At 40.4% G+C, this 25,933-nt stretch overlaps 1 protein-coding gene and 1 pseudogene across 5 annotated transcripts in view; one reads left to right on the top strand and one right to left on the bottom strand.

Annotated features, from left to right (window-relative positions):
• Positions 1–25,933, bottom strand: part of MID1 (midline 1) — a 346,779-nt gene that overhangs the window by 129,260 nt on the left and 191,586 nt on the right. For 3 of the 5 annotated variants that reach the window (XM_066249081.1, XM_066249087.1, XM_066249086.1), the window contains exon 1: positions 18,283–18,521. The exons of the other annotated variants lie outside the window; for them this stretch is intronic. The gene's annotated coding sequence lies outside the window, so the exon portion shown is untranslated. Of the gene's footprint in view, positions 1–18,282; positions 18,522–25,933 lie in introns of those variants that run through there. 5 annotated transcript variants of the gene reach the window in all.
• LOC136317870 (glutathione S-transferase Mu 4 pseudogene) lies at positions 22,883–23,463 on the top strand (annotated as a pseudogene).

The raw sequence follows: 25,933 nt of genomic DNA, 5'->3' as shown, positions 1-25,933 counted from the left end.
GTTTAGGATAAGGGTATTTGAAAACCCCTACAGCTTCAATTACAATGTTCCATTGCATGGAAGTGACATTTTATCCCCAATAAGAAATATGTTACATTTAAACATTCACTTTCCATTAATTAACTCAGTAACCTCTACATTCAGCAGATAGGTAAGGAAGTTATATGCTAGGCGTTGAGGAAAATTCAGACCATCCACTGTATACGTTTCAAGGACTTATTCAAAGAGTTGTTTAAAAGAATTGGCAAAAATTGAAGTCTTTTCTTTTACTGACATTTCATGGATTTGAGTGAATGTTCAGCTGCTGTTACAATCTGAGCCAAGAATCCCAATTTGTAAGAAGATATTGTAATCCTAAAAGGTGACCTTATACAATCCTTGCATATAAAGGAATAAAAGAAGGATATCATGAAGATGGCTGGGGACCAAGGTAACATTATTAGGATTATACCATGACACTATACCTTAAAATAGAGCTTGTCAGGCAATATTGGAAATTAGAAGTACATTATTTTGGATTCTAGCAACCCCTTGTTATTTAACTCCAAAAATAAGTGACCCTCTTGCTCTGTTCATAAGGACTATGTAGGACACTGATGTGTGCATGATGTTCCTATAGCATAGATCTTAAATGAAGTTACATGAAGGATGATGCATGGAGTTCTGTAACTTCAGAGACTTTTTAGAAGAATATGTATTCTTACTTTGGATGTAAAAATTCCATTATGTAATCCTATAGACAAAAGAGGATACTTTTCTTGGCTTATGTAGATATTTCTTCCTCCAAAATCTTCTCTCAACATAATCTACAAATCCCTTTGAGCACTTTTTAAACAGAGTCAAGCAGTTTCAAGTATTTTTGAGTATTACTTGTTATACTATGAAATATTTACAAAAGCATTCTATTATTTTGGAAGTCAATCTGTATTTCAGTGCATTTTTCCTTGGCTAATTTCCTTATTAAAATTCATACATTCCCAAGAGCCTTTGCTGTATTTAAGTGTCACTTGAGTTTAGTCTGCTAAGATCACAAGCACACTGGAAAGAATGAGCACACTCCAGGACACACTATCATCTAGAAAGAGTGCTTTCTCCAGGCAGTTTATATATAAATCTCTATTCCTGAAAGAATAGAGATCTTCACTCTAGATTGGCTCTGCATCCCTGTGGGATTTGAATTACAATACAATTCAATGGCAGGGTCATATAGCTGTGAATTAATGAGAATTATGTTCAAATTCAAGCAAACTGTAGCAACTTATATTCTGTTACTAATAAGATGAGACAAGGGTGAAAAACAAAAGTGGAATTTAAATTGTATAACTGATATATAAATATTTAATTTTTACATAAAGTTATAGTTTATTTTTGTTTCAGGAAATTTGTAATTTATATGTAAATATAGAATACATATTTTAATTCCAATACCAATAAGAACATGCTATTTATAGTATTTCAAACAATAATTTTCATCCTGTTTTAATTCCAAAAAAATAAAAGTAGATTTATATAATATATTAAGATATAATAAATATAAAATATGTTATTTTAACCCTGTAAATATAATTTAAGGTAAAAAATATGTAACTTTTTATATGATAACTTAATTATTTTTACCATATAAGTTTAAATTTTAAAAACTGATAGCATTTTCTCTTGCCTCTTCTGGAATTCTTTAAATGTCTTAAGACCTCTACCATTAGACAATTCAGCAAAACAAGCTATGTCAAAAGAAGATAGCCTGACCAGGTGGTGGTGCAGTGGATAGAGCATCGGACTGGGATGCAGAGCACTCAGGTTCGAGACCCCGAGGTCGCCAGCTTGAACACGGGCTCATCTGGTTTGAGCAGAGCTCACCAGCTTGGACCCAAGGTCGCTGGCTCGAGCAAGGGGTTACTCAGTCTGCTGAAGGCCCACAGTCAAGGCACATATGAGAAAGCAATCAATGAACAACTAAGGTGTCACAACAAGAAATTAATGATTGATGCATCTCATCTCTCTCCATTCCTGTCTGTCTGTCCCTATCTATCCCTCTCTCTGACTGTCTCTGAAAAAAAAAACAACACAGAAGATATGGTATTATGACAACTGCTCTATAAAATTATGTATGCAGATATGCCTCATTTAATAAAGATGTTTTATTATATATTAAATTTTATCTCTGTTGAAGTAATTATCAAAAGTGACCGGTGCGCACCCAAACGTGCCTCACAATAAGGAGATGCTCATCAAGTTTCTGTGACCCAGTGAGTTAGCTACCTTGAAGCCTGAGATACTCCTCCTCTTCTACCTAGACCAGTGATTCTCAAAGCGGAGGCAAGGATGGCACTTTGCCCCCAGTGGACATTTGACTATGTCCAAAGACATTTTTGGTTGTCAAAACCGGAGGTGGGGGAGGGAGAGGAGGAGGAATGGGTTGCTACTGGTGTCTAGTGGTTAGAGGCCAGGGATGCAGCTAAACATCCTTAGATGGACAGAACAGCACCCTTGCTCAAGCTAGCTATATTGGGTTTTTTAAGCCAGGGACTTTTGAGTTCAAGTTGGCTAGCTGTGGGATCATGTGGACAACTCCCCCACTCAGGCCAGCAACCCCACACTGACAAGCCTGGGCTCAGAGCTGGTTACCTCAGGGCTTTGTACCAGCAAACTCAGCATTCTAGGTCTATGCTTTATCTACTGCGCCACCACCAGCCAGGTACTTTACAGGGATATTTTTTATATATACATGCAAATATATATGCATTTGTGCATGCACGTGCGCACACACACACATAGGTATCTACCTGAAAAGATGCCTTTAGACCATTATATCCATGTAATGCGTTACTCCATTGTATGTACATGTATTTAGATAGGCATGCCAATGTGTGTGAGGATGTGTGCATTCATTCAGAGGCAAACAAGTGAAAACATCCATAAAACCTAGCCTCTCTGAAACCGTAAGTTATTTCCAGCAAAAGAGAAGGTAACCTAACATTTCTTAATGCCTGATATGTAAACAACACTGTTAAGTGCTTTATATTTTATTTTTTAAATATAGTTCTTCATTTAATCATTACATAAGCCCTATGAGTTGGTGATAGCATTTCCATTTTATAGGTTAGAAAACTTGGAAAGCTTAAGGAATCAGCCAAGGTTACAGCACTAGGAAGTCAACATCCTCACCCAAGAGGTCTCTGATACTATGCTTTCGAATCTACTGCCAGGAGTGATTCTCTTAACTAAATAGTAGTTTTATCACTGTCAAAATAATGGCAAAAACCATTGTACAACACCTGGCATTTTCATTTTTTTTCTTAAAGAAAGATGCCTATGTTCAAATGAAATCTTAACCAGAAGCCCAATATTTTGGAAGTGCCAAAAAGCAGAATAAGCCCCGGGTAGCTCAGTTAGTTAGAGTGTTGCCCCAATACGCCAAGGTTGCAGGTTTGATCTCCGGTCAGGGCACATACAAGATTCAATCAATCAGCTTGACCTGCAATGGTGCAGTGGATAGAGCAACGACCTGGAACGCTGAGGTTGCTGGTTCGAAACCCTGGACTTGCCCGGTCAAGACACATATGGGAGTTGATGCTTCCTGTTTGTTCCCCTTCTCTCTCTTTCTCTCTCTCTTCCTTCTCTAAAATGAATAAGTAAAATTTTTTTAAAGAGTCAATCAATGAACGCATAAATAAGTGGACCAACAAATTGATGTTTCCCTTTCCTTTCCTGTCACTCTCTAAAAGCATTTTTTAAAAAAGCAGAATAAAACACCAAGCACTTCTTGTTGAAATGGCAGGGCACTGGAGGATGGCTCTTGTTCCCTCATCCCTTCCCTCATTCCGTGTATTCACAAAATTACTCTCTTTCTGCCCCATGCAGTTCTCCTACATGGGATTCTTAGAGCTCTGAAGATCAACGGTTGAAAGACACCACACTGGGCTACTACTAGGAGAAAATTCTCCATGGATCCCTGCTATTTTGCACATCTTATAAGCAGTGGCACTGGCAGTCTTTGTTCGAGACTGTCTTTCCAAGGACTTCTGTCTAGTGTATAATCTTAGAAGATAGTTAGTGTCTCCCCACAGAGCAATGGGCTGGCATGCTTACTGTCCATTATAAGAGATTCAGGTTCCCTCGGCTCAGGATCCATACCCATGAGGCAAACTCAACACTTGCATAGCATCCACCTGTGTTGTCCTGTGGGACTTGGAAGGAAAAGAAAACCAATGTGAATATGAAGCTAATAATACTTGCTGTGCTATGAATAATTAGGTCCTTTATCACTGACCCAGGATTCTCATGTCTTCTGCAAACATCCAAGAAACTGTGTCAGGCTAAATTGTTGGTTTGCAAGTAGGGTAAAAAGCCTCAGACCCTTCACAATTCTTGATAACTACCAATCTATAACTTATTTAACACACACTTATACAGAACTTACTCTGTATCTGGTGCTTTTCCAAATGGTAGACAAAAACTAACTCATTGACTCTTCCTTCATAATAACCCTATAACATAAGTATTATGACTATTATTTCCATTTTACAGGGGAAGTAACTGCAATCATATCTGATTAAGTAATTGGATCAGTCCCATAAAATAGTGAATGTTTGTACATATTTATAAACACTAGGTGATTTTCCTTATTAAGAGAAAGAACATACATTGAAACCCTAGACACATGCAACTGCTCTCCTCTGGTCAGTCTTGATCATAAAACCCCAGTCTTCAAGAAGGCTAATATGGAACCACTCCAATCTTCAGAAATATTAAAACTGCTCTTGTAAATGATGGGCCCTGACATTTGCTTTCTGAGAGGAAAAGTAGATGCTATTTCCTTAAAGACCTTCCCAGGGTTTTGAATATTTTAAGTGGAACCTTACTTCTTTGGAAAATGGTAGCAATTCCAACAAACTGAGTACTAATAACATAAGCATCCTCCCAGAATTAGACCCTCAGGAGCAAGCTTCCAATGCTCTGGATGTCATTTTTGCTTTATTCATTTCAGCCCCTTGATATTTGCTGGCTAAAGAGTAAAATAAAAAGTGATAAATGGACCTAGAAATCTAGAGTCTCATATGAATGTTTTCTGTGAACCAGCTTTACCTCCATTCATATGAAATTTTTAGAATTAGCTACATTAATACAGGAGTCCCTCTTGGATTATTTCCAACATACTTGGGGACAGTCAACAAGATACAGCATTATAATGAATAATCATAAAGACGGCCTAAAAATGAATATCGAGAACAATCCAAAACAGAGGATGTGAACAGACACTGCAGAAGAAATACAAATGGCCTTTAAATATGTGCAAACATACTCAACATCACTTAGAAGAGAAAGGTACAGCTACACGGTGATACATTTTGTCATGTATTAAGTAAGCAAAGATGTACAAGTTGGACAATGCAATCTTGGGGAGGCTGTGGGAAGTACTTACTGGGCACACAATTTTACTTATTCATAAAATTAAAAACTGCATACACCCTTTGACCTAACAATCCCACTTCTGGGATTTATAATACAGACACACCTGCCCTACACAAATGATGAATGCATGAGACTTTTCTATGTATAATGACAAAAAATTGCATACAACCCATGTGACTAGTAAGGGAAGGGTCAAATAAATTATGGTGCATTGTCACAATGGAATGCTGTGCAGTTGTTTATAAAAAGTAGGAAGCTCTATGTACTGTTAAGGAAAGATATCCTGGATATATTATAAAGTGGAAAAAATAGGGTGCAAATAGTGTATATGGAAGACCATTATCTATGTAAGATAAGGGAACCGTATTTGTATCTCCTATTATAATCAGAAATATTGCTGGGACTCTGCTGTCAATACATATACAGTGGTACCTTGAGATACAAGAAGACCAACATACAATTTTTTTAAGATACAAGCTGTGACTCGGTCCATATTTTTGTTCGAGATCTGAGTGAAATTCCAAGATACGAGTCATGATTCAGGAAGCTGCCGCTAGATGGCGTGTTGGTGCACGGGTCCAGTATCAGCAACACAACACCAGCATCTCGTTTTCTCACGTTAACCACAGAATCAAGTCGAATCTCATGTGCTATACTTGTTCTTGCACCATTTTTGCATTTTTTTACTAACTTTTTTTGTGTGCTATCATGGGGTCAAAGAAAGTGAGTGTAAAGGACAGTGGTGAGAAGAAGAAGAGAATGATGTCGATAGAAGCAAGAAATAATAGAAAAACATGAACATGCTGTACGAGTGATCGAACTGGCAAGGTTGTACAACTGCAATACACCTACAATTTGTACCATCCTTAAACAAAAGGATTCCATCAAAAGTGCAAATCCAGCGAAAGGAACTACAATTCTGTCCCAATTAAGAACAAATATCCATGAAGAAATGGAGAAGCTTCTGCTGGTGTGGGTGAAAGAGAAAGAGCTGGCAGGAGATACAGTGATGGAGACTGTACTATGCGAAAAGGCATGTATTATTTATGGCGAATTGAAGAAAATAGAACCATCAACCTCAAAAGAGGCAGCAGAAGATACGTTTAAGGCAAGTCATGGCTGGTTTGAAAATTTCAAGAAGAGATCTGGCATCCACTCAGTGGTGAGGCATGGTGAAGCTGCGAGTGCTGACGTTAAGGCAGCTGAGGAGTACATCACACGTTTTACTGTGCTTATCACAAAGGAAGGCTACATCCCCCAATAAGTGTTCAACTGTGACAAAACAGGATTATTTTGGAAAACAATGCCCCGGAGTACTTTCATCACTGCAGAGAAGAAGAAGCTGCCAGGCCATAAATCTATGAAGGACCTTCTGACCCTTGCATTGGTGCAAATGCTAGTGGTGACTGTAAAGTAAAGCCACTGCTAGTGTATCATTCCAAAAATCCTCAAGCCTTTAAGACTCAGAAGATTCTTAAAGAAAAACTGCAGGTTATGTGGCGTGCCAATGCTAGGGCATGGGTTACGCGGCAGTTTTTTATTGAATGGGTAAATCTCGTCTTTGGTCCTGCAGTGAAGAAATATCTTCAAGAAAATAAACTCCCAATGAAAGCATTACTAATCCTTGAAAATGCTCCAGTCCACCCACCTGGTCTTGAAGATGACATTCTCAATGAGTTCAAATTCGTGAAAGTCCTCTATCTCCCACCCAACACAACTTCAATCTTGCAACCTATGGATCAGCAGGTCATTTCCAACTTTAAAAAGCTTTACACTAAGCACTTGTTTTGCTGCTGCTTTGAGGTGACTGAGAATACAATTCTAACCCTTTGAGAGTTTTGGAAAGATCACTACAACATTGTGATATGTTTATGTATTATTGACTTGGAATGGCAAGAGGTTACAAGAAGAACCTTGAACTTAGCATGAAAAAAAGTTATGGCCTGATGTTGTTGCAGACAGGGAATTCAAAGGATTGAAACCAGAGACCGAGGTAGAAGTATTGGAAGAGATTGTGTCCCTCAGAAAGTCTATGGGTCTGGAGGTAGATAAGGGTGACGCAAATGAGCTCATCAAGGAACATGAGGAGGAACTCTCAACTGAGGAGTTGAAGGAGCTACAGATGATGCAACATACGGAGATTCTGCAAGAGATTAGTAGTGAGGAGGAGGTAGAGTTGGAGGAAGTGATTTCTACAAGTGAAATTAAAGACATGCTGGCAATGTGGGAGAAGCTTTCAAGTTTCATTGAAGAAAAAGAAACACCCAGAAAATGTTTCAACTTGTTATGCTTCAGCACTTTTTAATGACACTTGTTTGTCACATTTCTGTAACATTTTAAATGGCAGGCAAAAGCGAACCTCTTTGGATAGATTTTTATTCAAAAGTCTTACAAGTAAAAGTGCCAAAAGTGCAGCCAAAAAGGCAAAAACTGGTGATGATTAAATAAAAAATACATAATGTTAAGCTTAGGTTAAGTTTAAAGTTAAGAAAGTGCATTTTTTATAATTAACTTTTTATCTTATTTATTTATAATTATAATTTTGTGTTTTCATTTTAAGTAAAGAAAGTGCAGTTTTAGTTTTGTTTAAAGAAAATGCAGTTTTAGTTTACATTTAGTGTTAAGAAAGTGCAGTTTTAGTTTACGTATCTACAGTGCCTGCATCCATCCCTTCCTCCCTCCCTCCCTCCTCCTCCATTCACCTCCCTTAGCTGCACTCGTCTGTCTCCAAGGTAAGAATACAGTACTAAATAACACTTTTGTCTTTTATTTTTTATATTTTGTTATGCAGTGGTAAAGTATACATGTGTGTTTCTTAATTAAAAACATGTCTTTTTTCATAATTTAGGATGGTTTGGGGATGTTTCACAGGGCTGGAACGGATTAAAACTATTTTAGTTATTTTAAATGGGAGAAATTTGTTTGATATACGAGTTGACTGACTTACGAGCTTGGTTACAGAACAAATTAAACTCGTATCTCAAGGTACCACTGTAAATGGATATCGCAACTTGGGGCAGCTTAGGAGTGACAATGTATATAAACCAATTAGGGATTTCAGAAATCCTTTAAAAAGTTTATCCCCCCCCATGATACTAGTATTCAAATTAGCATAAGGACCAGACATGGAATATAATATTCTAAGTTGACTGACTCAAACAGTTGAAGCCTCTACGATCACAGGACTTGCGCTTATACCAATTATTTTCTTACTGTGTTAAAATGGTCCACAGCTAATCAGCAATTTACCTGGTTAAAATTCAGTTGGTTTAGTAGTGCTTTGAAGGAGACACTCCCTTCTGAGGTTTTCTGCACACACACAGGCGATTTGAAGACTAGCTAACAACAAAGGAGTTTAATTAGAAAACAAGAGCAAATGGTGGATTTTTGAAGAGGAACCACAAATACATACTCTGTGGGCTTTACCCTGATTATATTTGTTAATAAGGAATGCTAAAACGTGCCCCCAAAACTGTTCAAGGTCTTTTAGTAGCAAATTATACTTGTAAATTTGATATAAGTTGATCACTGGAAGAACTCACACTCTTTGAAGATTTGAATTCATAAATGTATGAAAGAATTAAATGATTCTTTTCCCTGGTGATGTAAAGTATTAAGTGGCTGAAAAAAAAATGTGTTTGAAATCAACTGAGGAAATAATTCATTTTGAAAATTATTCAATAAAAATGTTAAATAGGAAAAATATGTCTGGATACTTTATACTGAATAAATAAAGCAGAAATATGCAATGGCAAACGTAAGTGACAAGCTGGGAAATGTCCCATCAATCTCTTTGCCATCTTTTTTGTTGTTGTTTTTTTAACTATGGCAGGATTAGGCACAGCAATCTATTCCATCCCCATAATATGACAAAGAATGGAAGACTAATTCTGATTAGCAGAAAACTGGCTGGCCGCTTGGAGCCTTCAAGAAGGCAGTGGCTCAGGATCAAGAAGAAATGAATGTCTTTGAAGACTGCATCTTAGCTTGTTTTGTTAATACAAAAATCCTCTCCATCATGCAGAAGTCTCATTTCAAAAGGGAAACGCAAGTCCATGAGAATTAGTTTGGCTTCTTGGAGGTCAGAACTAAATAAACAAAACTAATAAAATGATGCTGAAATAAACAAGAATGTGAAATTGCTCATCCTTGGGGATGATGTAACTAATACTGACATAATTTCCAAGCAGAAAAGCAAAACTAGGTCAAAGCACATTGGCCTAACATAATAAGCATTTTTGCTCCCAGAATTTTACCGTGTAGGCTGTGTCTGCAGGCATTAATGTCTTCTGTTATCAATGTTCGGGGCTGTCACAAACAATTCATGTCTTATCATTCTTTGTTAGTTAAACCAAAACAATGTAGTTTACATGTGAACCATTCAATTCTGACAGCTGAAATGTTAGAAAGGGGAGCTGTTAAAATTATTCAGAAAGTATCACCTTTAGGCTGAGAAGCATTAAGCATAAATATTCATTATTTAATAGTCTACTATCATGTCTTTCTCTATTCAGAAAACCATACCCGTCTTAATCAGTTATGATAACCAATAAAAAAAAAACTCAACTGAGTCACTCACAACAGCCAGTTTTTCTACTCTTCTTTCCCCATATAGTGACTTAAAAGACTCACACTTTCTTCTTTCATTTGTTTCATTTCATTTTCCTGGACTACTTCCAGAAAGCACAGATAATTAATCCGTAGAAAAAAGGACTCACCTCATCCCTTAAACTTTCTTCCATATAAATATAATCCTTCCAGTTTTTACTCTGACATTTTCAACTTAACTAAAATCAGAACAAAAAAGGCATAGAAAAAAGGAGCATAAAACCCAAATATAGGACTATTTAACTACTTGGATTTTCTGTATGGTATTTTCTCCTAAAGGTGATCCATCTTTCCTGATATCTGTCTCATTATAAACCATCAATTTATTCATACTGTCTTGGAATTTATTAGCACAAATTAAATTAGCATGTGAGCCCTGGCTAGATAGCTCAGCTAGTTAGAGCATTGTGCGAATACATCAAGGTTATGGGTTCGATCACTGGTCAGGGTATGTACAAAAATCAACCAATGAATGCATGAATAAGTGGAACAACAGATTGATTTTTCCCTCTCTTGCTCTCTCTTCTCAAAAAAAAATTTATAAATTAGCATGTAACCTCAAAACACCCAACTTATATCTAGCTAGAAGGTATGTCATACAGTATAAAAATAAGTGCAGAGTCTTCTAGACTCAGGTTCTAGATCTAAACTTGCTCCCTGATGTGTGGTAATGCCATCATCTGTGCTAAAATTGGAATCCAAAAACACTAAACTTCTAACTAGTACTCTTTGTCTAAATTCTTAAAGCATTTCCTATAGAGGACTTGATCCGGTGCAAATAAATAGATTTCTAAACTTGGCGATGCCTTCCATTGACATATTGCTTTAACTGGCGATTCATCTAGTTACTGGTAACTCAGCAGGGCATTCGACAAATTCCACTTGTCCACAAACAGCTCCTTTCCTCTTAAGTGTTTGGAGAAGACCACTTCAAAATACATACAACTGAAGCCACACTCCACAACTTGACATATGACAGATACATTGTCTAACTCGTGGACCCTTTGAAAATGTATTGGCCTTGTTGTCTCCATAAACCATTAAATGTCTCAGAAATTTTTATTTCATCATTTTAACCATAACTCTCAGATGCTCTGTCACACCCAGAAGCAGTGAAAATGTTTTGTCCAGCATATGTCTTGAATTTCACCACAGAAAATGTGGCCGCCATATGCATGGAATAGAGTGGAAGACTTCAGTCTTCTAGAAACAACCTCTGTGTTTCTGAGTGACCTTGGGCATGCCCATCACCTGGCAAAATAAACCAATTGCACATGGGCCAAAGGCCTAAAACATCAGGTTGGGCTTAATAAAAGTAAACAGCAGATTCTATCTTTGCTCTAAGGCTTTGAGAGCTATCAGAGGGCACATCCCATTTCATAACCATTCTGTAGCCCCATCATGAAGAGTATAAGCCAAGCTGCCTGACATGTTCTGGGTTGTGTCCTTACCCAGAACACAGTCAAATAGACTACATGGTTAAGCAATCACAATATATTTTAATTGTCTTCCAATTTCAATTTATTTAGTCCTTGTTATTCCACCAACTTTTCAAAGACCTTTCTTTCTCATATCCCCTCTGATCTTAAGAAACATTTCCCGCCTGACCAGGCAGTGGCGCAGTGGATGGAGCGTCAGACTGGGATGTGGAGGATCCAGGTTTGAGACCCCAAGGTTGCCAGTTTGAGCACGGGCTCATCTGGTTAGAGCAGAGCTCACCAGCTTGGACCCATGGTCACTGGCTCGAGCAAGGGGTTACTTGGTCTGCTGTGGCCCCGGTCAAGGCACATATGAGAAAGCAATCAATGAACAACTAAGGTGTCACAATGAAAAACTGATGATTGATGCTTCTCATCTCTCTTCGTTCCTATCTGTCTGTCTCTGTCTATCCCCCCATCTCTCTCTGTCTCTGTAAAAAAAAAAGAAACATTTCCCATTCTCTTTCCTGATAAAATAATCCAGCATGTACCTATAAAATATTTAATAATTCTTACTGTGTGCCAGGCACTGTGCTTGGACTTGGGGATTCAAAGGTAATGAAGGTATAAGTCTTGCTCTTGAGTAACTCAGTCCCAAGATAGGCAAACAGAAATACATACTCCATTTCAATCACTTGTGTGGATAAGAGGAAGTTCCAACTATTTCCTTCCTATGTATTCTAGCCAAACAGAGCGTTCAGCTTACAAAGAGTGTACTTACAAAGAGCCCAAATACACAAATGCCATCACTCCCCTCACATGGCCGGCCCCTTGTGGTTCCCTGGCTGTCACTCACAAAGACTCCAATAAATCCAGAAGGTCAGGAAGGATGCTGAGAAACAAGTGAACAGGTCTGACCCCACTGATAGACACACCAGCAAATGCTGCCTGTCAAAGGCACGACCTTGCCCAAAAATACTGTCCTTGAAAAAGACAATTTTGCAGCTTGAGGCTCTACTGTCTGATATTTTCCCAATTAAAAATTCATCCTGAAGGTTAAAGGGCTAAGAGTCATGAGCTTGAGATCATTCAAATTGCTTCTCTCCCAACATCTGGTTGTCTAGATCCCTGGTCGGCTAACTGTAGCCCGAGAGCCACATGTGGCTCTTTGGCCCCTTGAGTGTGGCTCTTCCACAAAATACCACATGCGGGCACTACCTTGACAATTGTGGTTTGGAAGGAGGGGAGGGCAGGGTGGGAATATGGACAATTACAAAAAGCTGATTCACTCTCTATTAGGTTAGGCCCGGGAGAGACACCCCCGTGGGACCCAGAGGGTATTAGAAGAATGGAGAAAGAAAGGTAAAACTAGTGCAGACTTTCCCTATTTCAAATACTGCCAAGACTGGCCTGTTACAATAGTATGGCAGCTCGCTCTCTTTCTACGGTCTATCCTGTATAACATGGAGGCATGGGCTCAAAATGCAGAACTTAATCTTACATTAATCAGATTGGTTATTTTTTTGAATAGTGTTTTGAGATTATCTCAAATCATGGCATCACTTCTCACTGGAAAATGTTCTGACTTTCAAATAAACTCTTAGAGCATAAAGCATTCTTAGATTGGAGGAGACTGCCTTGAGTTATTTTTCTCTATTAAGAAAAATTAATTAAATTGCTATTTAATAATTATGATAAATCTATTTTAACTAGGAATTTTGACAGATGAATATGTGGCTAAAAATTAACTAAATTTCACAATTACAAATCATTCCTCAAGTTTCCTAAGTTAAGTAAACTTTTTTGGCTAAAGTCAATTTATCAGGCAGATTCTTATCCATGCAAATATAGTCATTAATGAGCATTTTGCTCATGAATATCTTATACTGTGTTATTGGTACAAAAAACTATATACCAGATCAATGAAAGTTGTTTGAGGGGAGGGACCATACCAAAATCATGTTTATAGCCCAAAAATGGCCTGGCTAAATGATAACAATAATTTAAAGTAGCTTCATTCAATGAATTAATGACTTTCTTAATTCTGTAAGTACTCAGTACATGTCTTTGAATGATAAAAGAAATGAAGAACCTTTATACTATACTCATCATAAAAAACTTTCTTTTTTGTCATTTTTACCCAGAACTATTTTATAGTACAAAGCAGATAAGTTCTTAAGAGTTTTTCTTGTTGTTATTGTTGTTTTTAGATATGTCTCCTCTAAGCATTTTTTTTCCAGTTATCTCAATTTTTGAGTTCCTGAACACCACCTGACCTTCCTGATCTGTGTCAATGAAATATTTCTCTCTGGAGGGAAAAAATCCTGGGGATTTGGAAGGGTCCCTAATATTTTGTCCTTTCATTTAAAGAAATTTCATGAGCATGTCAGTTCATAAAACTAGGCCAAAAACCCTTCTAGTTTCTTGTGAAATAAAAGTTGATAATGTACCAGAAAGAATCATGTTAATAAACTGTCCCATATCTAAATGGAGATTAGATTCCAGTTTGACCTGGCTTTGTAGCCCTGCCTTTAATCACAGAGTATTTCATATTCTCTCCCTTGAATGAACTCATTTCCATCGTGGCTTTGGTCAGAAGATTAAAGAATCACTAACTAATTGTTCCAAAGAAGCACAGCATTTCTCTCTGATTCTGACACCAACTCCCAGCAGTGGTGTCCACGGACTGCCCTTCCATCAGACACTTCAAGCCTGACCTCTGCAGGTGAATAATTGAAACGCACACCGCCTGATCAGATGGTGGTCTTTGCTTTTTCAAATCCCAAGTTCTGAAAATACAAACATTCACACTAAGTACAACAGCGCTGCTGATATAATATGTTGGACTTCCCTTTCATTTTATAAGTTGCTTTTTAAAAAGCATTTAAGTTATAGCTGCAAAATATTCTGGTTGTGGCTAGCTATTAATTCTTTTTGCCTACTGAGAAAAATCCTAATGATTTGGATTACCTGGGATCCTCAAATAATACGCATTTTAAAATGTCATCAGCCCCACCTTTTTCTAATAAAAAAAAGTTAGTCTTTGTCCAGTGACTAAATCCCCCTCCCATCAACGCACAGCCCAGGTTGCCATAGCTACCTTGGATGTCTATTTACCATACAAGGGATCAAAGCTAGGAGACATCTACATACACGCTTAGCCTTAAAACTTGCTGGAATGTCTGTGGATAACATGCAACTACCAATTAAAGGATTTGCTTGCAGCCTATGTGGTCCATAGCCAAGCAAACTACTAATGCAGGTCATAATGAATGAATGGCAAGAGGAAGAGAGAGAAAAAAAAAAGGCCATTTGAAAAAAAATATTTCAAATCAACCAATAATGACCTTTACTCTGACAGTAACTATTATGGTTATAACATTCTCTGTAAAGGATAGCAGGGAAGAAATGAAAATTCTTATGTGTGTTAAAGATACTGGACCTCCACCCCACATGCAAGAAACTTAAAACATATGCTGAAAGGGAACATTTCTTAGCCACATATTTTAAATTCCTGCTAGTTACAGTATCTTTCTATTTGATGTCATAAAAGCTGCCTGATCTCAATGTTGGGACAAATGAGAACAAAAATGCCTTTTAAACTGTTACAGGCTTGACTTTCAAATGAAGCAAACCATAAAACATACTTGGGATGCTACGTGCTGGTTACGGAACAAGAAAAAGAACACATACGAGAGTTCTGTTTCAATCCCTGGTTCCAAGGCTGCACAGGTAGTTTGTTGTTCGGGTGGTGAGTCTACACCCTCAGATTTGCTGTGTCTCTTTCTACCTCACCTTTCTCTGGCTTCACCTCACCATTTGTTCAATGAGGATCAAATTGCCACCTCATTCTCTCCTGGGGATGTGGCAAAAAATAAATAGATCATGTTTGTAAAAGGACTTTCTAATCCTCAAAGGAAAGATTAATACAAAGACATTCATTATTAAGCCAGATGTCCTTGGGCATTTTAATTCCAACTAAAGAATGCAAAACAGTCTAATCAAACTGAGTTACAGCTTCCTTATAATGGCACCATCCTGGCTTGTGAGAAGTTTAGCAGCTGCTTAAAGCATTGGCTAATTACCTTGTTTTCCCCTCCACACTGTAAGGTGACAGCAGTGATTTGCTTTAGTCCATCAGAAATAGTGTGTACCTTCTCTTGGCGTGGTTTCTAAAGTCATCGGGTTATTAAAAATACAAAATGTGGCTGGTAGGCAATTTTGTCTGGGGAACCTACTTTTTTTTCCAGCTGTGAGAAAGAATTATTTGTTCTTCTGTGCAGGGACAATGGGTGGCATGCTACTTGGGGAGGATATTTGCAGTTGCGGGAATGCCACAGGCAAACCTGTTGTTTTTGGCTGAGCTTCTAGAACAGGTGGCCATGCCTTCCCTTTTGCCTGGAAACATAGCAAATTCCTTCTCAAGGAAGTCTCAGGAAAGTTTCCCATTTATGATCAGAGTGCAGAAAAAGGTTGGCACACACTTTAAAATTACTTTCTGAAAAAGGCAAATCAGGTTTAGACTTTTCTTTTGACCTAACTCAGCATGACCTTAGGAACCCAAAAAATACCATGCTTCTATGCCACCCTTTTCCTGCCAACCTGGCAGAAGGTTAAACCCCTCTGAAGCTTATCGCCAGCCAAGCCGTTTTCCAATTCTGCTGGCAATTTCTGGCCACCCGCTGGTGGCTAGTCAGTGGCAGGGGTCGCTTGGCTGCCACACCATTGTTCGGCATTTGTGCAGCTCTAGGGACGGATCACTCCTCAGCGAAAAGATTGAATTTCACTGCTGAGCTGATGACACATGGACCTACTTGAGAGTTAACCCTGCAAGTCCAGGGGGGCTGCAGGGGTGAGATGATAAATTGGCTGGTAGGAGTCATTCACTCTGCCTGGATGGATGCAACAGTCAGTTTCCCCCCAAATGAAACGCAAAGTTAGGAGTATCCCACACCAGTGACTCCACCATCTCGCTCCCCTTACCTTCTTGTTCTAGCTGTGTTGGAACAATGTACTGGGTTTCTGAAATGCTGGACTGCCCGATTCTGTGGATGAGTGATGAGTAATGACTATCCCCGCACCCCTTCTTCTTCCCCTGCGTCCTACCCCATTCCATTCTCTTTCCAAGTACTAAAGAGACCAGAAATTTCTTAGACATACAGAATTGCAGGATAAAAAGCTGCCCATTCACTAAATAACCGAGCAGTTACTACAAGTGTTCCCTCAACACTCAATACTGGGCTGAATTCCAATTCATGTGAATGCCACAACGAGTAGGCATGGTCAAAATCATGCCAAGCTCCGGACAGCATGCCTTTGGCCTCAGGCACGGGGAGCATCACTCACTGCTCCAGAGGAACTGTGTGGGAATAGGGATTCTGAAAATTGAGCTCAGACACCATCGAGGAGGGGACAGGTGGCTCCACACAGGATCAAATAACTTCTTTGTTCCAGCCAAGGACCTTTGTAAAAAATGTTTTACATTCCTCATTTTCCTTTTAAATCCATTCTATTTTGGCTTTTTGTTCCTTTTCCCCATCCCGTCTGATTGCTCGACATAAAAAGAATGGGGTGAGTTTGCAGAACTTAAACTACGCCTCGGCCCCAGTTGCCAGCAAGGCGAGGACAATTCATTGCAAACACATGGCACTTGCTCCTCGAAATGGGCTTTTCTACACTCATTGAAATTTACCAAGCAGGCAGGAGGGCAGGGGGTCTTTGCACCTGACCACGGGGGGAGGGGAGGCTCTGCTTCACCTCCCTGGGCGGTAGGAAAGTGGCAGGAAGTTCTAAACCCCTCGCCCCAGGCCCCTAAATGGAAAGTTTGCTTCTTATGCAAATCACTTCCCCCATAGCCTGCAGGGTGGCCAGGGCTCAACACACAAGAAAAAGTGAGGATACTGACTTTTCCTACCCAGATTTATCCAGAGCTGGCAAAAGCAATCACTGCTCTCGTCATTCGCAGTCCTCAGCAGACTAGTGGCACTTTTTTTTTTAGTCCTGTCTTCTTCCCCTTATAAGTATTGATCTGGATATTTAAATACTGACATAAGATTCTTCCATAACTACGACCGAGTTGTAAATCACACCCTTTTGTTAGCTTCCTACATCCACTTTTTTTCTTTTCTTAATGGCAAAGCTGTAAACCTCTGCCTGGGCTGATAAGGAATTTTATCATCATGCCCCAGAGCCAGAGAAGAAGCTGTTGGTTTATAATTTTTTTCAAAGACTCAATTAAGTAAGTCCCGAGCCCTTTCTCAGTTCAACTACTTTCAGGGTTGTCTTCTGTCCAGAGCAATACAGTTTCAAAACTGCTAGAACAGAAAAACAAACGTGCATTTTTCTGGAAGGGCTGTCCGTGCTCATTTAGAGTTGGTTCCGCCTTCTCCGTCATAAAACCAGCAAGTGCTGAGAATGGGAAGCCCAAATGAGATAAGAGGCCCCGTGTAATTCTTTTTCAGTATATTCAGTTGTCTTTATTCTAACCCAAAGCATAGGATACAGACTAAAAAGCTCGGGATAGGTCCGGCACAATACATTCCAGCGACTGCGAACTGGAGTTGATTTACATATTCTACAAACCGCTTTTAAGCCCTTTACAATGACTGCCTGACATCACCAATCACCAGGAAAGGGAAAAGTGGGACGGGGTGGCGTAGGGGGACTGGGGGGGGTACACCTCAGGAAATCTGCTTCCTTGGTTCCCTTAGGAAAACGCAGCCCTGTCTTCACGCTAAATAGACCGCCCTGGCCAGGCTGACCCAGCAAGCGCTCTGGAGGGACACCCAGGGATCCCGAGCCGCGCCCTCCCTCTCCGCCCGCCGGGGCGGCCCCTGGAGCCTACCTGCCTCATGTTTAGAATTCCATGACCCATCCGGCAGGGAGCGAGCTGCCTCGAAGCCCACGCTGCGGTCCTCGGAGGGCAAACACCAACCTCAGCAAAAGCCCGCAAGACAAAAGCAACTCAGCTAGATCCACGGGCAGCAAAGAGCACGTTTTCTTCCGCTTTTTCTTTGATCTGTTGCTACATGCACTCTGCCCAAGGCAATGTCAAGTTTCTCAAGCTTTTCTCCCCCAGCCTATGAAAAGTCGGGAGCAGAGAAGCGAGGACCGCCTGGCTCTTATTTCAAATCGGGTCTCAGAGACGTCGTAGGTGGGTGGTGTGGGCCCCGGAGGAGCCTGGCCAATCAGGAGGAAGAGGTGGACCCTGGGAGCCGGAGAGGCTGCCTCCGGGAGGATTAGAGAACTCGCAGGATTTAAATGAGTGGAAGCAGCTGGAAACATTGCCCAAAGCTCCAAAAGTAAAGATGAGTTCTATTCTTATCTCAGAGCTCTGGGTGTGCTCAAAGCTTAACTAGCTTCGAACCTTAAGGCCTTGCCTTTAAGAAAGCCCTAACAACACTAAGCATTTGGAAGGTGCAGATATTTCAGCCAGGAAAGTGCAACACTCCGGACTCAACCCTGTTTTGAAAACGTTGCACCTGAAGCCCTACTTTTTCTAAGACACTCACTGGGGAGGTAACCTAATTGTCAGGCAGAACACCTGAACTGAACCCAGCACTCACGGGAGGAGGGTGCCACCTGCCTCGCTTCTATGTAGATGAACTATCTAACCACCTGAAGAAAAACAAATCTTAACGGAACGTGTGCGCAAACCTGTTGAACCGCAGCAAATGAACAAGAATCTTTGTCTATTGAGGGCCCGAGGCATACTTTTAGATAATAAAATTGATAACAGTAAAATAAACACTAATGTTCAGTTAAGAAACAAATTTTAAATAAGTGTAAAATAAGTGGGACTGTCGCTCACTGTGGTTTACCTTATCTACCGGGTTGATCCGGAGGACTTGTTATCCTCAGCAGAATTGGAGGAAAGCTAGTAACTAACTGCTTTCTTCACAACTTAAACCCAGGCTGAAAAAAAAATTTCCGAAGTTTGCTTCCTTAACTCCATATAAACAATAACTTTATTCAACTCTTAGCGGAAATGATTTCAATGCAAATCTAGTTTTCGGATTTCAAAAAGAAAATTGCAAGCAGAGCACAGACTACTTGATGTAGCACTAGTGATATGTTTTTCCTCCAAAGAAGTGGCCAAAATTTTGTGAGAATAATTCAATAAATATTTTTAAATTTGTGGTCTCTGAGAGAAAAATAACCAACTTAGCAAATAATGAATCGGCAGCTTCAGGAGTGTCATCCGCATGGGTTCAGTAGCTGTGAGCTCTGCCTAGATCTGTGAAAATCCCAGTCCAGTATCTGGGTGTGGGGGTCCATAACGTCCTCCCAGCCCCCACCTCAGTAGGCTAAAGGCCAATTTGGTGACACAAGCTGGCTTCAGTCCTCTTCTGGTACTTACTCCAGAGCTCTTCATTCTGACCTAGACCGGGATTTCTCTACCTCAGCACTATTGACATTTAGGGTCAGATCATTGTCTGTGGTGGGGCTGGGCTGGGCGCTGTGGGGTATTTAGCAGCAACCTTGGCCCACTAGATGCCAGTAATACCCCCATATTCATGACAATCAAGAGTAATCATTTATCAAATGTGCCCAGGGTGGGGGGCAAAAGCATTCCCCATAGAGAACCATTGATGTACCAGCTTTGAAATACTAGCTCTCAAACTTGAATGTGCAAGGAAACTACTGGGGAGATTGTTTAAAATGCATATCCCTAAACCCTTGCTCTGGCTTCAAGGGAATCTGATCAATTGGGAATCAGCATTTTATCACACTGCCAAAGGACTCTGATTCACTGAGAAGCACTGTACCTATTCTTGCCCTAGGTCCGCTCTCAGCCCCAGGACAGAGAGCTACCCAGAGCTGCTGACATTAAATATCATTGGAGTTAAACCTCAAGGCACAGCTATTTATCACCTTATCAATAGAAGTGTCTCACAAGTGCATTTGCCTTTTGCTATCATCACCTGAAAGAGAAATATGAGCTGGAATTGCCACCCGCATTTACTGTGCCCTTCAAAGTTTCCCCCATTATTCTTCTCCTTTGGCCCACTCTACAGGTCAAATGTCATCACTCTTGTGGTTTCCCCAAATGCCCCAGAACAAATTAATCTCTTCTCTCCTTTATGCCTGTAGACACCCAGTGGTGTGCTGGTAAATGATTAGGAACCAGTTCTCAAGAAAAAAAAAAAAAGCCAAAATTTGTTGTAGCCTTTGCCAATTTCCATGGTGTAAATGCTGCCTCCTTTGCCCCAGTGAAGACACTGAACATAGATTTGGAAAGAGCTGTGCTAAGTCAGGAGATAGCAAGCACTAGTTGGAACAAGCCATGATACACTTCTGCTGTTTCACTGCCATGCTCTCTGGTAATCTTACAGCCTGTAGTCTGTCTCTCCTACCAGTCTATAAGACTCTCCAGAGCCAGATAGTGTCCTATTCATCTTAGAAATGTCAGCCACTCTCACTGGACCTCCTGTGCAGTAGGTGCTCAACAAATGTGTTGAAAAGAAAATGAGCATGACCTGGGGTGACACAGACCTCCACAACAAATGTAACATAGGTCCCTGGGCAAGTGATATTGGCCAGGCTCTACTGGACATGGGTGGACACTGGTATGGCATCTTAGAGCACAGCTAGCAGTGCCTGTGCCACCTCTTTCAGTGTTCTAATAGGTTGGCGCATAGGGGACTAGTGTTGGTATAAAGACAAAAAATAGTATTGGTCACTTCATATACAATAGTTTATTGAAATATGTATCAGGACACATCATCGCAATCAATGAAGTTGCCTATTCAGCCACCTGAACAGTGTGCCCAGTGCAAGTGTACAGTCTTTGGGGGCTATGAAAAGAGTATGTTTTTTCTCCTTGAGAGGTTCCAGAAACCCAGTTGTTTTATACTTATGGCAGCAGAGGAAAATTTGAGGAATATTGTATTTGAGGTGATTAGTGAAGGAAATTTAATTTGACAATACAAGTCCCTGCTTAGAAAAGAAAAGAAAATCCCACCTATAATTCTTAAAAGATGTCACATGAAAGAAACAAGTTTCTACTCATTGAGTACAAGTATTCATTAAGTTAATTTTTTTCAATTGGCTAATGAAAGCAATGTGGCATATCAGAAGCAAGGATGTCAAATGCAATTTGGAGTCCATCTTCCATGTTGTGGCCAGTAGAGTATCTTATGGATCACAGATAAACCAACTGACATCTCTGAGTTAAAAATTTTTCAGTGGATAGTTGGGAAAATTATGAACTGAATGTTTGTGTCTCCTCTGCCACCAAATCCATTTGTTGACATCATAACACCCAATGGGATGGCATTAGAAGGTAATGTCTTTAAGTGGTACTTAGGTCATGGAGGTGGAGCCCTCATGCCTGGGATTAGTGCCCTTGGAAAAGAGACCTCAGAGAGCTCTCTTGCCCCTTCCACCATGTAAGAACACAGTTTCCATCAGAAACGGGAAGTGGACTCTCGCCACACAGTGAATCTGTTGGAGCCTTGATTTTGGAACCCCCAGCTGCCAGAATTATGAGAAATAAAATTCTGTTGTTTATGAACCACCCAGTTCATGGTACTTTGTTGTAGCAGCCAACATGTACTAAGACAAATAAAATCAGGGATGAAAAGGTTTTTTGGAACTACTGCTGGTTGTATGAATGTTTTGGATGGCAGATTCTGAATATAGAAAAAATCTGTGAATTCAGAAACAAAACAAACAGATGCACTATAGGAATCTTTTAGAAGAATATACCCTGTGGGCAGACTTTCAGACAGGACAGAGCTGACTAACTGGTCACTAATCAAGGCTTTTAAATAAATTGAGCTGGATGTTTCCTCACTTAAAAATTAAGAAGTCAAAACAAATCATGTTATTTTTTATTTTAATTATAACTTATTATTAAAGAATTATTTAATTATGCTTTTAGAGGTGAGATTATTTTGACATTTTCTAGGGTTTTTTATTGGTTAAATAAGACTGATTCTTCACTCTTTTCCTCTTAGTAATCTGGTAAATGCACAAAAAAGGAAGCACAGTCATAGAAGACTCCTTAAATTGGCAGTGATCTCTGAGATATATACATATATATATATATATATATATATATATATATATATATATATATATATTGTGGCAGAGATTGCAGGTGGCCAATTTAAATTGATCTTCCCTTGTTTCTTTCTACCAGAGCTTCAATTTATTTGGGAACAGAAATATGCCTCGTTCAAGAACATTTCCCAGCCTCCCTTACAGTTTATAGGCAATCATGTGAAACTATTATGGCACACGGAATTTTAAAACGAGCTATGTGTAGGGCTTCTTGGAAAACTCTTATAAAAAAGACACAACACAGTTTGCCCTCTGCCCTTCCTCCATTTCTACACCAGGAGTATGGTCTCAATGCCTGAGGGACTGGGGCTATTTTGTAAACTTTGGAAGGCTAGAACAAGAGAGTGACCTAAAGCTGGGAAACCCTGACCAGGGCCATGACTTTGGAGTACTGGGCCATCCGCGGGCTGGCTCACGCCACCTACCTGCTCCTGGGGTACCGGCTCAAACTATGAGGAAAAGGACACGATGGGGGGGTCCCGACTATAACAGAAGCCAGTGGCTGAGTGAACAATTCAGGCTGGGCCTGGACTTCTCAGTCTGCCCTAGTTCATTGACAGAGCTCATAGGCTCACTCACATTAATGCCATCCTTTGCTACATTGCTCGCAAGCACAGCCCCTGGGGAGATGAGAGAGGAAAAGATTCACATGGACATTTTGGAGAATGAGGTTACAGACATCCAAGTGTACCTGGCCATGGTCTGATACAGCCCTGATTTTGAGTACTTGAAGGTGCTCCCTGAAAATATGAAGCTCTTCTTAGTTTCTGGGGAAGAGGTCTTGGTTTGCAGGGACGAGCTCACCTATGTGGATTTCCTGACTTAACACTTCCTGGTATTTGGATGCATTCCGAGCTGCAAAGACTTTATGGTCTGCTTTGAGGGCCTGAAAAAGATCTCTGCCTACATTAAGTCCAGCCGCTTCCACCCAACATCTATGTACTCAAAGGCTGCCTAGTGGGGCAACAAGTAGGGCATAGAAGTCCAGGAGATGGGAGCAAGGAGCACACAGGGGCCTGGGAAACAGCTGGCCCTCCCTGAACCCACAGAACCAACTGTCGTGTTTTTTTCTCATTTTCTTTCCTTCACCCACACTCAGGTCCTATTTGCACCTTTCCCTTCCCCAATCACAGTTCATCCAGGTCTTAGCTCTCTAGCACTCCCTTTGCTCAGTGAACTCTCTCTCCCCCCCCGAAATTTCACTTACTACACTAAACTAGAACCAGCCAAACAGGCATTGTTTTCATTGGTTGTTTTGCTGTAAGGAGCCCAAGCAGGCCCCTAGCCTGTAGAGCTCTGCCCTGAGCTCCCACCACTGCCCTGAAGACCAGTACTGCTTGGTTTGCAGGTTGTGCTCCCCAGCATGGTCTCCGCCCAGCCCTGCCTGATTCCCGGTAAAGCCTAATCACATCTGCAGAGAGAGAATATGTATGAAAGCTAGACCACAAAAAAAGGTAGAAGGATCCTGGATTTCTGATGATACCTTAGAGACTATGAGTTAGCCCTAAACTCTATTTTCTGTGAGAAAAATAAATTGCTAATTTGTTTGGGCCAATATTTTAGAATTTGTGTTACTAGATGAACACAATTCCTAGCTGACAAATTAGATGGGGAAGATGTAGGGTGACAATAACGAAAATAGTGTAAAAGAGGTTGTTTCTTTTTTATTATATGTAGGATGTTAAAGATAATGTGTAGAATTCACAAACCAAGTAATAGAAATAAAAGTATATTATGAGAAATATGAAAGTACATACCAGAAGAAATATTTACATGTTGAAATTGATTGCTCCTAGAATGAAGTGTGAAGGGATTGTTGTTTTCATTACAAATCTTTGATGTATTTGCACTTTGAACATGCATTACTTTGGTAAAAATTTAAACTAACTAGAAGTTCTTGTCAACACAGCAGAGTCGGTGCATACTGCATTCACCTCCTCCTATGACCACATGAAAATTACAACTAAATTATACAACAATCCATCTGTATAACCATCTGAAAACTAGCTGAAAAGAAGCCCTATAACTAAACATACAAAGAAGAAACCATGTCAAGACTGGTAGGAAGGCAGAGACACGAAACAAGCTGGCCCCACATAGACATGTGGTGGTTGAGAATCCAGAGGGATATCACAGCTGCAGAGGTCCCCCCCCCCTTAGGAGTGAGAGGTTTCAGCCCCACGCTGATACCCCAGCCAAAAAAACTAGGGCCAGAAAGAGGAGCCCATATAACATCTGGCTGTGAGAATCAGTAGGGATTCCACCAGTCTCAGTGAGATGGAAGGCTGCTGGAAACCCAAGTGTCTTCTTACAGAGCCAGCTCATAAACTCTTGCTCATAGGCACTCACCTTGGGCTTGGGCAGAGGGACAGCAACTCAGGGGACACCAGAGACACACAGGAAGAAATGAGTTGTGTGGCTTTAAGGCAAAGTCTGGAGGGACAGGCGCCATTGTTCCTATGTTGAACCAACAATTGCCATCTTTCCTGGGTTGAGACCATCCCCAAATGGCCAAATCTGAATGTACATTAGCCTGGTGAGCTCCATAAGTTGCATCCTAACAAATCCCTGAGGCCCCGCTCTACCCAATTCGCACATAGCCTGAGGCTCTCTCAGCACCAACCAGCTTGGGCCTGCATTGCAGTTTTTCTTTCATAAAAAAGAAGAAAAAGAGCTGCAAAGTATAGAATGGTGAGAACAATTCCAGTGCCATGCGGACTTTTCCTGGATGTGGACTTTTCCTGGACTCCTGCTCCTCGTGACAGCTCCTAACAGACTGAACTGGGGTTGGGTTGCTTTTGTCAGGGATTTGGCATGGTGTTGGGGCCAACTTGGACTTGGTGAACATGTTAAGGACATTACTCTTTTATGGATTCTTGCTGTACTGGCCAAGAGTTTGCTTTAAGGCTTTAATCACTGTAGAAAAAAAATAGAAGACTGGATAAAGAAGATGTGGTGCATATACACCATGGTATGCTGTTCAGCCATAAGAAATGATGACATTGGATCACTTATGGCAAAATGGGGGGATCTTGATAACATTATACGGAGTGAAATAAGTAAATCAGAAAAAAACCGAGATCTGCAGGATTCCATACATTGGTGGGACATAAAAACGAGACTAAGAGACATGGACAAGAATGTGGTGGTTACGGGGGGGGGGGGGGGGAGGGAGGGAGAGGGGGAGGGGGAGGGGTACAAAGAAAACTAGATAGAAGGTGACGGAGGACAATCTCTCTTTGGGTGATAGGTATGCAACAGAGTTGAATGACAAGATAACCTGGACATGTTTTCTTTGAATATATGTACCCTGATATATTGATGTCACCCCATTAAAATAAAAATTTAGCCTGACCTGTGGTGGCGCAGTGGATAAAGCGTCGACCTGGAAATGCTGAGGTAGCCGGTTCAAAACCCTGGGCTTGCCT

Source organism: Saccopteryx bilineata, chromosome X (genome assembly GCF_036850765.1).
Source record: "Saccopteryx bilineata isolate mSacBil1 chromosome X, mSacBil1_pri_phased_curated, whole genome shotgun sequence".
Taxonomy (NCBI): Eukaryota; Metazoa; Chordata; class Mammalia; order Chiroptera; family Emballonuridae; genus Saccopteryx; species Saccopteryx bilineata.
This window is presented reverse-complemented; position numbering and strand designations above follow the sequence as displayed.